Source organism: Salmo salar, chromosome ssa22 (genome assembly GCF_905237065.1).
Source record: "Salmo salar chromosome ssa22, Ssal_v3.1, whole genome shotgun sequence".
Classification (NCBI taxonomy): domain Eukaryota; kingdom Metazoa; phylum Chordata; class Actinopteri; order Salmoniformes; family Salmonidae; genus Salmo; species Salmo salar.
The window spans coordinates 12,904,209-12,917,247 of NC_059463.1; the positions used below are offsets into that span (position 1 = coordinate 12,904,209).

General features: G+C 42.4%; 1 protein-coding gene across 1 annotated transcript in view; it reads left to right on the forward strand.

Annotated features, from left to right (window-relative positions):
* The window catches only part of LOC106582826 (membrane metallo-endopeptidase-like 1), a 48,122-nt gene that overhangs the window by 18,613 nt on the left and 16,470 nt on the right, over window positions 1–13,039 (forward strand). The gene's annotated exons all lie outside the window — the stretch shown is intronic.

Sequence of the window (13,039 nt, forward strand, 5' to 3'; positions counted from 1 at the left end):
TGTTCCTGAGTGACCGAGTTGCAATTTTTACTTAAACCTGCTTGAAAATCTATGGCAAGACCTGAAAATGGCTGTCTTAGCAATGATCAAAAGCCAACTTGAAAGAGTGCTTAACCAATTGTGCTATTTTGTGTGTTTTTTTCAAATTGTTTGTAACTTATTTTGTCCATAATGTTGATAGTTCCGTCTCTTATGACCGAAAAGAGCTTCTGGATATCAGAACAGCGAGTACTCACCTCGAACTGGACAAATATTTTTTCTTAAATGAGTCTTGACGCTCCCGGACAAGGGGCAAATCCTTGTCATTCGCATGAAGAAAATAAGGAGATACAGGGGGCGCAGACCAGGGTGCCTTGTGAGAATTCGTCAGGGAGTGGGTAACCCGCCTCTACCATCCATTCTACTGGCCAATGTGCAATCACTGGAGAATAAACTGGATGAGCTCAGTGTGAGACTATCCTACCAACGGGACATTAAAAACTGTAATATCTTGTGTTTCACCGAGTTGTGGCTGAATGATGACCCGGATAATATACAGTTGCTGGGTCTCCTGTGCATCGGCAGGACAGAACAGCTACATCCGGTAAGACGAGGGGTGGGGGTGTGTCTATTTGTCAATATGTCACATATGTCTAATATTAAGGTAGTCTCAAGGTAAGGCTCGCCTGAGGTAGTGTACCTGATGATAATCTGTAGACCACACTATCTACCAATAGAGTTTTCAACTATACTTTTTGAAGCCGTCTATTTAGCACCACAAACCGATGCTGGCACTAAGACCGCACTCAATGAGCTGTATAAGGCCATAAGCAAACAAGAAAATGCTCATCCAGAAGCGACGCTCCTAGTGGCCGAGGACTTTAATGCAGGGAAACTGAAATCCATTTTACCTAATTTCTACAAGCATGTCACTTGTGCAACCAGAGGAAAAAAAACTGTAGACCACCTTTACTCCACACACAGAGACGAGACGCGTATAAAGCTCTCCCTCGCCCACCATTTGGAAAATCTGACCATAATTCTATCCTCCTGATTCCTGCTTATAAGCAAAAACTAAAGCAGTAAGTACAAGGGACTCGCTCAATGCGGAAGTGGTCAGATGACCCGGATGCCATGCTACAGGACTGTTTTGCTAGCACAGACTGGAATATGTTCCGGGATTCATCCAATGGCATTGAGGACTATACAACCACCTCAGTCACCGGCTTCATCAATAAGTGCATCAACAATGTCGTCCCCACAGTGACCATACGTACATATCCCAACCAGAAGCCATTGTTTACAGTCAACATCCGCACAGAGCCAAAGACTAAAGCTGCCGCTTTCAATCGGGGCGGGACACTAATCCCGAAGCTGATAAGAAATCCCGCTATGCCCTCAGACGAACCATCAAACAGGCAAAGCTTCAACACAGGACTAAGATTAAATCCTACTACACCAGCTCTGACGTTTGTCGGAAGTGGCAGGGCTTGCAAACTATTACGGACTACAAAGGGAATCCCAGCCGCGAGCTGCCCAGTGACGCAAGCCTACCAGATGGGCTAAATGCCTTTTATGCTCACTTCAAGGCCAGCAACACTGAAGCATGCATGAGAGCACCAGCTGTTTCGGATGACCGTGTGATCACGCTCTCCGTAGCCGATGTAAGCAAGACCTTTAAATAGGTCAATATTCACAAGGCCGTGGGGCCAGACAGATCACCAAGACGTGTGCTCAGAGCATGCGCAGACCAACTGGCAAGTGTCTTCACTGACATTTTCAACCTCTCCCTGACCGAGTCTGTAATACCTACATGTTTCTAACAGACCACCATAGGCCCTGTGCCCAAGAAAGCGACGGTAACCTGCCTAAATGATTATCGCCCCGTAGCACTGGTCATGGCTCACATCAACACCCACTCAAATTTGCATAACGCCCCAAGAGATCCACCAATGACGCAATCTCAATCGCACTCCGCACTGCCTTTTCTCACCTGGACAAAAGGAACACCTATGTGAGAAGGCTGTTATTTGACTACAGCTCAGCGTTCAACACCATAGTGCCAACAAAGCTCATCACTAAGCTGAGGACCCTGGGACTAAACACTTCCCTCTGCAACTGGATCCTGGACTTCCTGACGGGCCTGCCCCAGGTGGTAAGGGTAGGTAATAACATATCTGCCACGCTGATCAACACGGGGGCCCCTCAGGGGTGTGTGCTTAGTCCCCTCTTGTACGCCCCAAGCATGACTCCAACACCATCATTAAGTTTGCTGATGACACAACAGTGGTAGGCCTGACCACCAACAACAATGAGACAGCCTATAGGGAGGAGGTCAGAGACCTGGCAGTGTGGTGCTAGGACAACAACCTCTCCCTCAACGTGAGCAAGACAAAGGAGATGGACGACAGGAAAAAGAGGGCCGAACACGCCCCCATTCACATCGACTGGGCTGTAGTGGAGTGGGTCGAGAGTTTCAAGTTCCTTGGTGTCCACATCATAAACAAACTATCATGGTCCAAACACACCAAGAAAGTCATGAAGAGAGCACAACAATGCCTATTCCCCCTCAGGAAACTAAAAAGGTTTGGCATGGGTCCTCAGATCCTCAAAGTTTTACGGCTGCACCATTGAGAGCGTACTGACCGGTTACATCACCGCCAGGTATGGCAACTCCTCAGCATCTGACCGTAAGGCTCTACAGAGGGTAGTGCATGTGGCCCAGTACATCACTGGGGCCAAGCTTCCTGCCATCCAGGACCTATATACTAGGCATGTCAGAGGAAGGCCCAAAAGATTGTCAAAGACTCCAGTCACCCTAGTCATAGACTGTTCTCTCTGCTACCGCACGGCAAGTGTTACCAGAGTGCCAAGTCAAGGTCTTAAAGGCTCGTTAGCAGCTTCTACCCTCAAGCCTTGACTGCTGAACAATTAATCAAATGGCCACCCGTACTATTTACATTGACCCACCCCCTATGTTTTTACACTGCTGCCACTACCTGTTTATTATCTACGCATAGTCACTTTACCCCTACCTACATGTACAAATTACCTTGACTAACCTGTACCCCTGCACATTTATTCGGTACTGCTACCCCCTTTATATAGCCTCATTATTGATATTTAATTGTTACTTTAAAAAAAAGTTTTTAACTTTAGTTAATTTACTAAATATTTTCTTAACTCTATTTTCTTAAAACTGCATTGTTGGTTAAGGGCTTGTAGGTAAACATTTCACAGTAAGGTCTACGCCTGTTACCAACTGTGGTAAATTCAATTGATTGGACATGATTTGGAAAGGCACACACCTGTCTACATAAAGTACCCACAGTTGACAGAGCATGTCAGAGCAAAAACCAAGCCATGAGGTCGAAGGAATTGTCCGTTGAGCTTCGAGACAGGATTGTGTCGAGGCACAGATCTGGGGAAGGGTACCAAAACAATTCTGCAGCATTGAAGGTCCCCGAGATTACAGTGGCCTCCATCTTTCTTAAATGGAAGAAGTTTGGAACCACCAAGACTCTTCCTAGAGCTGGCCGTCAGGCCAAACTGAGCAATCGGAGAAGAAAGGCCTTGGTCAGGGAGGTGACCAAAAACCCGATGATCACTCTGACAGAGCTCCAGAGTTCCTCTGTGGAGATGCGAGAACCTTCTAGAAGGACAACCATCTCTGCAGCAATCCACCAATCAGGCCTTTATGGTAGCAGCCAGACAGAAGCCACTTTTCAGTAAAAGGCACATGACAGCCCGCTTGGAGTTTGACAAAAGGCACCTAAAGACTCTCAGACCATAAGAAACAAGATTCTCTAGTCTGATGAAACCAAGATTGAATTCATCACATCTGGAGGAAATCTCACCCTTCGGTGAAGCATATTTGGACTTTTAACGGGAGCTGACAGACAGACCACCCGGTGACTATATGGTTTGGCTCTGATATGAGTGCTGGTCTGTATGTATGAGCCTGCTCTGCTGCATGCCCTGGTGCTCTCCCTTATTAACGAAAAAACACATGAATTTCACATGTGAACACGTGATCTCATGTGATTTAATATGAGGTTGATGTGATAACGTGACAACGTGTGAAGCAACATGTGATAACATAAAACTACACATGTGACAATGTGTTAGCTCATGTGAAAACATGATCTCATGTCAAATTAATGTGAAATAAATGTGACAACATGGGGAGTCAAAATGTCAACATGTGATAACATGAATATCATACTATTACAGCTAATTTAAGGTGTTAATGTGAAAGGACAGTATGATGCTATATCAGCTGCGGTCGGTGACCTTTAAGAGGAAGGAGGAGCGTTTTTATGAGCATGGCCTTATTTCTATTATAGCGTATTGGATGACTGTCATTCATATTCCATTCACCCAGCTCAATGTAACATCGATAGGTTTAGGTTGCTACATGATACTCAAACTTTCCCTGTACCCATCATGAGGTTGCTACAACCTAGCCTATGAATGAAAGTTTACAACATAGGTGCACAGGTCAAGAAGTAATCAAGGTGACAGACCGTGACACATTCAATACCACCTTGCACAGTCTTGCCTGCATCTAGCTGATCTAGGGTGTAATAATTAGTCCCAACAGTTGCAAACAAAGTTTCTATTGGACAAATTTAGGTATGTTTATTCCCATTTTGTACCGTTTGTTTCCGTTTAAGAAACGTTTTTCGACATAATCGGCGGAATGAATACACCCCTGATCACACACAAACATAGTTCACTTTCACAGCAGCCACATACAAACAGTTCACTTTCACAGCAGCCACATACAAACAGTTCACTTTCACAGCAGCCACACACAAACACAGTTCACTTTCACAGCAGCCACACACAAACAGCATGATCATTTTGCTCGTTGTAGAATTCTTTCTCTCATCTACGCCCTCTCCTCCTCTCACCTTTTTTCTTCACTTGTGGACATCAGTGCACAACACATCAGCTATCTGTGACCAAGTGAAAAAACCTTTCTAACCCAACCCTTCATATCATAACCGCTAACTGCTACACACAGCCTACCTACAGTGCCGTAGCTACTAGAACTAACGCGTTAGTAAACCCCGCAACAATCATGCAGTACAGTGTACAGTCAGCAAGTAGTTTAGCAGTTACACCGGCAGGTCCGGTGTCAATAAATCAATAAAACCAAAAGCTTACCTTGACTTGGAAGAGTTCCAGTGTTGGATAGGCATAGCCAGCTAGCTAACATAGCATCCCTATCTTTTTGAGCCAGGTGTTTGAGTAGGCTAAACTAGCTAGCTGCATTCGCTAGCTAAGTAAAAGTGAAAGTGAACAAAAAATACAACAAAATATAGCTATCTCTCTGGGTCTCTCTCTTGCTTCTTCATTTTTTAAGAATTTAATTTGTTCAAAACTGTACAACTATTGCCTTTCTCTCTTTGAGTCAACTACTCACCACATGTTAAGCACTGTAGTGCTTGCTAGCTGTAGTTTATGCTTTCAGTACTAGATTAATTCTCTGATCCTTTGATTGGGTGGTCAACATGTCAATTCATGCTGCAAGAGTTCTGATAGGTTGGAGGACATCCACTGGAAGTTGTCATAATAACTGTGTAAGTCAATGGAACGGGGTGAAAACCATGAGCCTCCTAGATTTCAAATTGTAGTCAATGTACCCAGAGGAGGACGGAAACTAGCTGTCCTCTGGCTATACCATGGCGTTACCCTACAGAGTGCTGTTGAGGCTACTGTAGACCTTAATTGTAAAACTGTGTTTTAATCAATTATTTGGTGATGTGAATACAGTTGCAGTCAGACGTTTACATACACCTTAGCCAAATACTTTTAAACTCAGTTTTTCACAATTCCTGACCTTTAATCCTAGTAACAATTCCCTGTCCTAGGTCAGTTAGGATCACCACTTTATTTTAAGAATGTGAAATGTCAGAATAATAGTAGAGAGAATGATTTCTTTCATCTTCTATTTCTTTCATCACATTCCCAGTGGGTCAGAAGTTTACATACACTCAATTAGTATTTGGTAGCATTTCCTTTTAAATTATTTAACTTAGTTCAAACGGTTTGGGTAGCCTTCCACAAGCTTCCCACAATAAGTTGGGGGAATTTTGGCCCATTCCTCCTGACAAAGCTGGTGTAACTGAGTCAGGTTTGTAGGCCTCCTTGCTTGCACACGCTTTTTCAGTTCTGCCCACAAATTTTCTATGGGATTGAGGTCGGGGCTTTGTGATGGCCACTCCAATACCTTGACTTTTTGTCCTTAATCCATTTTGCCACAACTTTGGAAGTATGCTTGGGGTCATTGTCCATTTGGAAGACCCATTTGCGACCAAGCTTTAACTTCCTGACTGATGTCTTGCTTCAATATATCAACATAATTTTCCGTCCTCATGATGCCATCTATTTTGTGAAGTGCACCCGTTCCTCCTGCAGCAAAGCACCCCAACAACATGGGATGGTATTCTTCGGCTTCCAAGCCTCCCCCTTTTTCCTCCAAAGATAACGGTGGTCATTATGGCAAAACAGTTCTATTTTTGTTTCATCAGACCAGAGGACATTTCTCCAAAAAGTACAATCTTTGTCCCAATTTGCAGTTGCAAACCGTAGTCTGGCTTTTTTATGGCGGTTTTGGAGCAGTGGCTTCTTCCTTGCTGAGTGGCCTTTCAAGTTGTGTCGATATAGGACTTGTTTTACTGTGGATATAGATACTTTTGTACCTGTTTCCTCCAGCATCTTCACAAGGTCCTTTGCTGTTGTTCTGGGATTGATTTGCACTTTTCGCACCAAAGTACGTTCATCTCTAGGAGACAGAACGCGTCTCCTCCTGAGGGGTATGACGGCTGCGTGGTCCCATGGTGTTTATACTTGCGTACTATTGTTTGTACAGATGAACATGGTACCTTCAGGCGTTTGGAAATTGCTCCCAGGGTTGTACCATACTTGTGGAGGTCTACAATTTGTTTTCTGAGGTCTTGGCTGATTGCTTTTGATTTTCCCATGATGTCAAACAAAGTGGCACTGAGTTTGAAGGTAGGCCTTGAAATACATCCACAGGTACACCTCCAATTGACTCAAAGGATGTCAATTAGCCTATCAGAAGTTTCTAAAGCATGACATCATTTTCTGGAATTTTCCAACTGTTTAAAGGCACAGTCAACTTAGTGTATGTATACTTCTGACCCACTGGAATTGTGATACTTTAAACAATTGTTGGAAAAATTACTTGTGTCATGCACAAAACCGACTTGCCAAAACTATAGTTTGTTAACAAGAAATTTGTGGAGTGGTTGAAAAATGAGTTTTAATGACTCCAACCTAAGTGTATGTAAACTTCCGACTTCAACTGTATATTTAGTATAGTTTTATAGAATTTTTAAAAACTTTTTCATGTTTCACAATTTTTATGAAATTCACTGAGGAGGATAGTCCTCCCCTTTCTCCTCTGAATAACCTCCACTGTGCTGTATGCTGATTACTTTAGAATCAACCGCACTTGGGTTTTGAACTCACAACCTTTTGGTTGCTAGCTAACTGAAGTTCCTGCAGCACCACCAATTCTGTAGACATAATGGAGATCGGCTATACATTTATTGCCGAAGAATACAGTATTGCACTTTGCCTAAAGTGGCAGGAAAAATAAGTAATTTTTACAAAAACTTGAATGTGTTGTTCCTATAAAATGACAGTATGCTGCTGTATTCTGATTTCAAGAACTGTAAAATATTGTTTAAGTTTGTAGTGTGACAACAATTGGAACAAAGCCTTAAATGGGATTTAAACTCATAACATCTCAGCAACCTCTAATGTCCTGCTTCAGTGCAGCTAAAGCGTAAAATCTGTGAGCATGGAAGAGATATGGGCCACAGACTTATTGGCAAGAATGCATTTCTGCACTTTGCTAAAAGCTGGCAAGAAGCAAGTAAATAATTATCCAATTATCACCACCAACATAATATTAACATAAAACTAGCAGTGCTCAAGGACTTAGAGAATACATTAACTCTTTGGAGATTTGAACAATGGGAGTGCATTGATATTTCTGCCGTGCCACTAGGTTCATTGCTTGGAAAATATATTAACACACTCTCACAGAATTATGGTATGGTTAGGGTACACTACAGTGTTGTTCCCTGGGGTACAAAAAGGTCAACGTTAAAAACTGAACGACTAAAAAACACCATAAGGAAAAGCAAAGCTGAAAAAGATTTAAATATGTCCACAGTTTCGGCCCCCTCAGGTTCTCTGGCAGGCTATTCCAGAGGCTGGGGGGATAATAACTTAAAGCTGCCTCTGCAGGCTTTGGGATAGTTAAAAGGTCAAAAAGGTCAGTAGGACCTGCAGGACCTACTGGGTACATAACATAAAAGCATGTCTGACATGTATTGGGGTGCACAATCGTGGATTGATTTAAACACCAATAGAATAATCTTAAAATGTATTCTAAATCTCTCAGACAGCCAGAGCAGAGACCTTAAAACCGGTATAATGTGTGTTCTCCGTCTGGTCTTGGTCCGTACCCGTGCTGCAACATTCTGTATGTGTTGCAGTTGACCGATGGGTCGACCAGACAGTAGAGCGTTACAGTTGTCAAGCCTTGTAATAAAAGCATAGAGGAGTTTCTCTGTATCAGCCTGAGAGAGAGAAACAGCCGCACCTTGGCAATGTTCCTCAAGTTGTAAAAAGCTGACTCTTCTGTTGACAACATGCACATCACTTGCTGATTGGCAGCATACTGTAACAGAGGCAGCCAATCAGAAGATTGCAGGTGGTTTGGAGGTTTGGCATTCAGCTAACTATTTTTGGTCTCCCATGAGTGGGAATGCCATCCCAGTTAATGTGTTCTGTTGTATTCTAGTCACCATGTCATTGTAATACTCGCTTCCCTACAGACCATCAGTGTGATGTATTAGTGATGTATTAACTACACTAAGTGATGTATTAATGTAGTGATGTATTAACTACACTAAGTTACTGTGAATTTCACAATAACCTACTTGCAAATAGCTGACAGCAAGTTATTGAAAATTAAACATTAACTTCTTGTGAATCAGCTGCTATTAAGCTACTGGGAAATTCACAGTGCAGCTCTTAATTGTCTCTAGCTCTTACAAAAAGGTGCTCAACCTTGATCAACACAACAATAAAACCAATTAAACTGGCACAACATTCCAGTTGGTAGAGCATGGCGCTGTGGATTCCATTTCCAAGGTGAACCAGTACGAAAAAAATAAGTATGCACTCAGTAAGTCACTCTGAATAAGAGCATCTCCTAAATTACTAAAATGTAAACATTCCAACCAACAGTTGGCAGCCTAGTGGTTAAGGACGTTGGCCAGTAACTGAAAGGTTGCTGACCCGGTGAAAAAATCTGATGTCCCCTTTAGCAAGGCACTTACAGTGCATTCAGACCCTTTGACTTTCACATTGTTACATTACAGCCTAATTCTAAAATGTATTAAATAGTTTTCTTCCCTCATCAATCTACACACAATACCCCATAATGACCACGCAAAAACAGGTTTTTAGAAATGTTAGCACATTTATTACAAATTCAAACAAAAATATTGAATTTACCTAAGTATTCAGGCCCTTTACTCAGTATTTTGTTGAAGCACCTTTGTTAGCGATTACATCCTTGAGTCTTCTTGGGTATGACGCTACAAACTTAGCACACCTGTATTTGGGGAGTTTCTCCCATTCTCTGCAGATCCTCTCAAGCTCTGTCAGGTTAGATGGGGAGCGCCGCACAGCCATTTTCAGGTCTCTCCAGATATGTTCGACCGGGTTCAAGTCTGGCCTCTGGCTGTGTGGTTAGTGTCGTTGTCCTGTTGGAAGGTGAATCTTTGCCCCCAGTCTGGGGTCCTGAGAGCTCTGGAACAGGTTTTCATCAAGGATCTCCCTGTACTTTGCCCCGTTCATCTTTCCCTCGATCCTGACTATTCTCCCAGTTCCTGCCGCTGAAAAACATCCCCACAGCATGACGCTGCCACCACCATGCTTCACCGAAGGGATGGTGCCAGAAGTGAGGCTTGGCATTCAGGCCAAAAATAATCTTGTTTCTCATGGTCTGAGAGTCCTTTAGGTGCCTTTTGGCAAACTCCAAGTGGGCTGTCATGTGCCTTTTACTGAGGAGTGGCTTCCGTCTGGCCACTCTACCATAAAGGCCTGATTGGTGGATTGTTGCAGAGATGGTTGTCCTTCTGGAATGTTCCTCCCATCTCCACAGAGAAACTCTGGAGCTCTGTCAGTGGCCATCGGGTTCTTGGTCACCTCCCTGACCAAGGTCCTTCTCCCCTGATTGCTCAGTTTGGCCGGGCAGCCAGCTTGAGGAAGAGTCTTGGTGGTTCCAAACGCCTTTCATTTAAGAATGATGGAGGCCACTGTGTTCTTGGGGACCTTCAATGCTGCAGAAATATTTTGGTACCCTTCCCCAGATCTGTGCCCTGTGCCTCCACACAATCCTATCTCGGAACTCTATAGACAATTCCTTCGACCTCATGGCTTGGTTTTTGCTCTGACTGTCAACTGTGGGACCTTATATAGACTGGTGTGTTCCTTTCTAAATCATGTCCAATCAATTGAATTTACAACAGGTGGACTCCAATCAAGTGGTAGAAACATCTCATAACAAAGGGTCTGAATACTTTTGTCAATAAGGTATTTCTGTTTTTCATTTTTTATTTGCAAAAATTGCTAAAAACCTGTTTTCGCTTTGTCATTATGGGGTATTGTGTGTAGATTGATGAGGAAAATATTTTATTTAATCCATTTTAGAATAAGGCTGTAACATATCAAAATGGAAAAAGGGAAGGGGTCTGAATACTTTCCGAATGCATTGTAAGTCGATCTGGATAAGAGTGTCTGCTAAAAATGTACATATTTTAGACCATACTCCCAAATATACTAATGAGCCTCCACAGCACATTTCCCCCTCCTACATTTCAAAGTACAGTATAGTCACGTTCACATGCTAGTCGAAGCTAGGAAACTCTGAAATGTCCGACTTGCTAATTCATTGAACATGGCACGTGATTAACTACAACCATTTAGCAATTTGGAGATTTCAGAGTTTCCTAGGTCCGACTAGCATTTGAGCGCAGCATAATGCTGCGTTCGTAACCAAGTGGGAATTTGGGAATTTACCACAAACGACTGGGAAAAATCCACTTGAACGACCCTCCAACTGGTAATTACTAGTGGGGAAACTCGTCTATCATCTTGAGCTCCCACTACTCCCCCATGCTGAACTTTGACGTCACCTAAGGAAATTACATTTTATAACAGCATTTTCGGCAGTTAAATGCAACAACAAAACATTAATAAAAAGCAACCCATTAATATGTTTTTTGAGCACTATAATTTGTTTCCAAGCATGATAGCTGTACTTTTAGTTTATGGTTTACGCAGCTTGTTGGCCATTAGCCGATCACCTTTACTCAACGAGTTCAAAGCATGTGAGCGCATCCAACTGGTATTTACGACTTCACAACTGGTAAATTCCCACCTCCCATATAGTTACGAATGCAGCATTAAATGGAATATAGTATTATATAGAAAGAGGAGTGGGAGGCCTCAGTGCACAACTGAGGAAGAGGACAAGTACATTAGAGTGTCTAGTTTGAGAAATAGATGCCGCACAAGTCTTCAACTGGCAGCTTCGTTAAATAGTACCAGAACACTAGTCTCAACGTCAACAGTGAAGAGGCGACTCCGGGATGCTGGCCTTCTAGGCAGAGTTGCAAAGAAAAAGCCATATCTCAGACTGGCCAATAAAAAGAAAAGATTAATATGGGCAAAATAACAAAGACACTGGACAGAGGAACTCTGCCAAGAAGTCCATTATCCCGGAGTCGCCTCTTCACTGTTGACGTTGAGACTGGTGTTTTGCGGGTACTATTTAATGATGCTGCCATCATTGATTACATTTACTTATTTTAGCTATTTGAGAGTTTTCTGTATAGTTGTTAAATGTTGGTGGGGTATATTATTCTGTTTAATGTTACTCCTGAATCACTATGATAAATATAATAGTTTTTCTTGAGTGTATTTTTAACAAAACTGAGATGTACTTTGAAGTCTAAAGTGTAGGAATACAGGTGAAATCAGTTATTGACACAGACATTCTGGTGTAGCAGGATGATCAGAATGCAGTGAATCTAGAGGTTCTGAGTTCAAGGTAAGGACATGAGGAATAATAATTACTGTTTAAATAAACATACGCACTGTAGTCGAAAATGTTAGTTTAAAGCACTGTGTGTGTATCATAACAACACATTTTTGTTTTCAGGGTTAAAAGCAGTGTGTGTGTATCATAACAACAAATTTTGGTTTTCAGGGCATCACCTGTGAAATCTCGTGAATTTTATTCCAAGTGAAAGGTTATGCGATCACGTGAAAATCCATGTGAAACTTAGTGTGAAAATCCACATCATCACGTGAATTGTTCCAAAAACACATGGTTTCACTTGATTTCACATGTGCAAAATGTGATTTTCCACATGTGAAATCATGTAGTTTTTCCATAAGGGCTGGCTCACTTCCACTCTCACCTCATTGAGAATAATGACTGGCGGTAATCCTTTCTGCTGTTGATAGTTTCAGGCTCCAGTGCACACAAACTTTGCGGGCTAAAAAAGATGGACTTGGCTTGGGGCGCCAGCAACAATGAATGCAACTCAGACAATGCTGCTAACACATGGACTGGTAATGTGCAATGATGATTAGTCAGATGTGAAGAATTTTGTTTCATTCGCTTGATATAAAAGGTTGCATGATATGGAAATCTTCAATGAATCATTGTTTATTATCAGTGCGCTGGAGAGGTTCCAACAAACTTGAAGTGCCATAGTGAACGTCTGTCAGGAGGTCCCACGGGGCAGTGATTAAGCTTATTTATAATTAATTCATCATTCATGTTTTCTTCATTCATGTGACCGACCAATACTGGGTCATGCATGTGACAGACCAATACCTCACAAGGCTTCTTCTCTAAGATGAGACCTTGAAACTGAGATATCTTTCATTCTCAAAACAAGGGTCTTGGCGTTCTGCCAAATTGCAGATACTG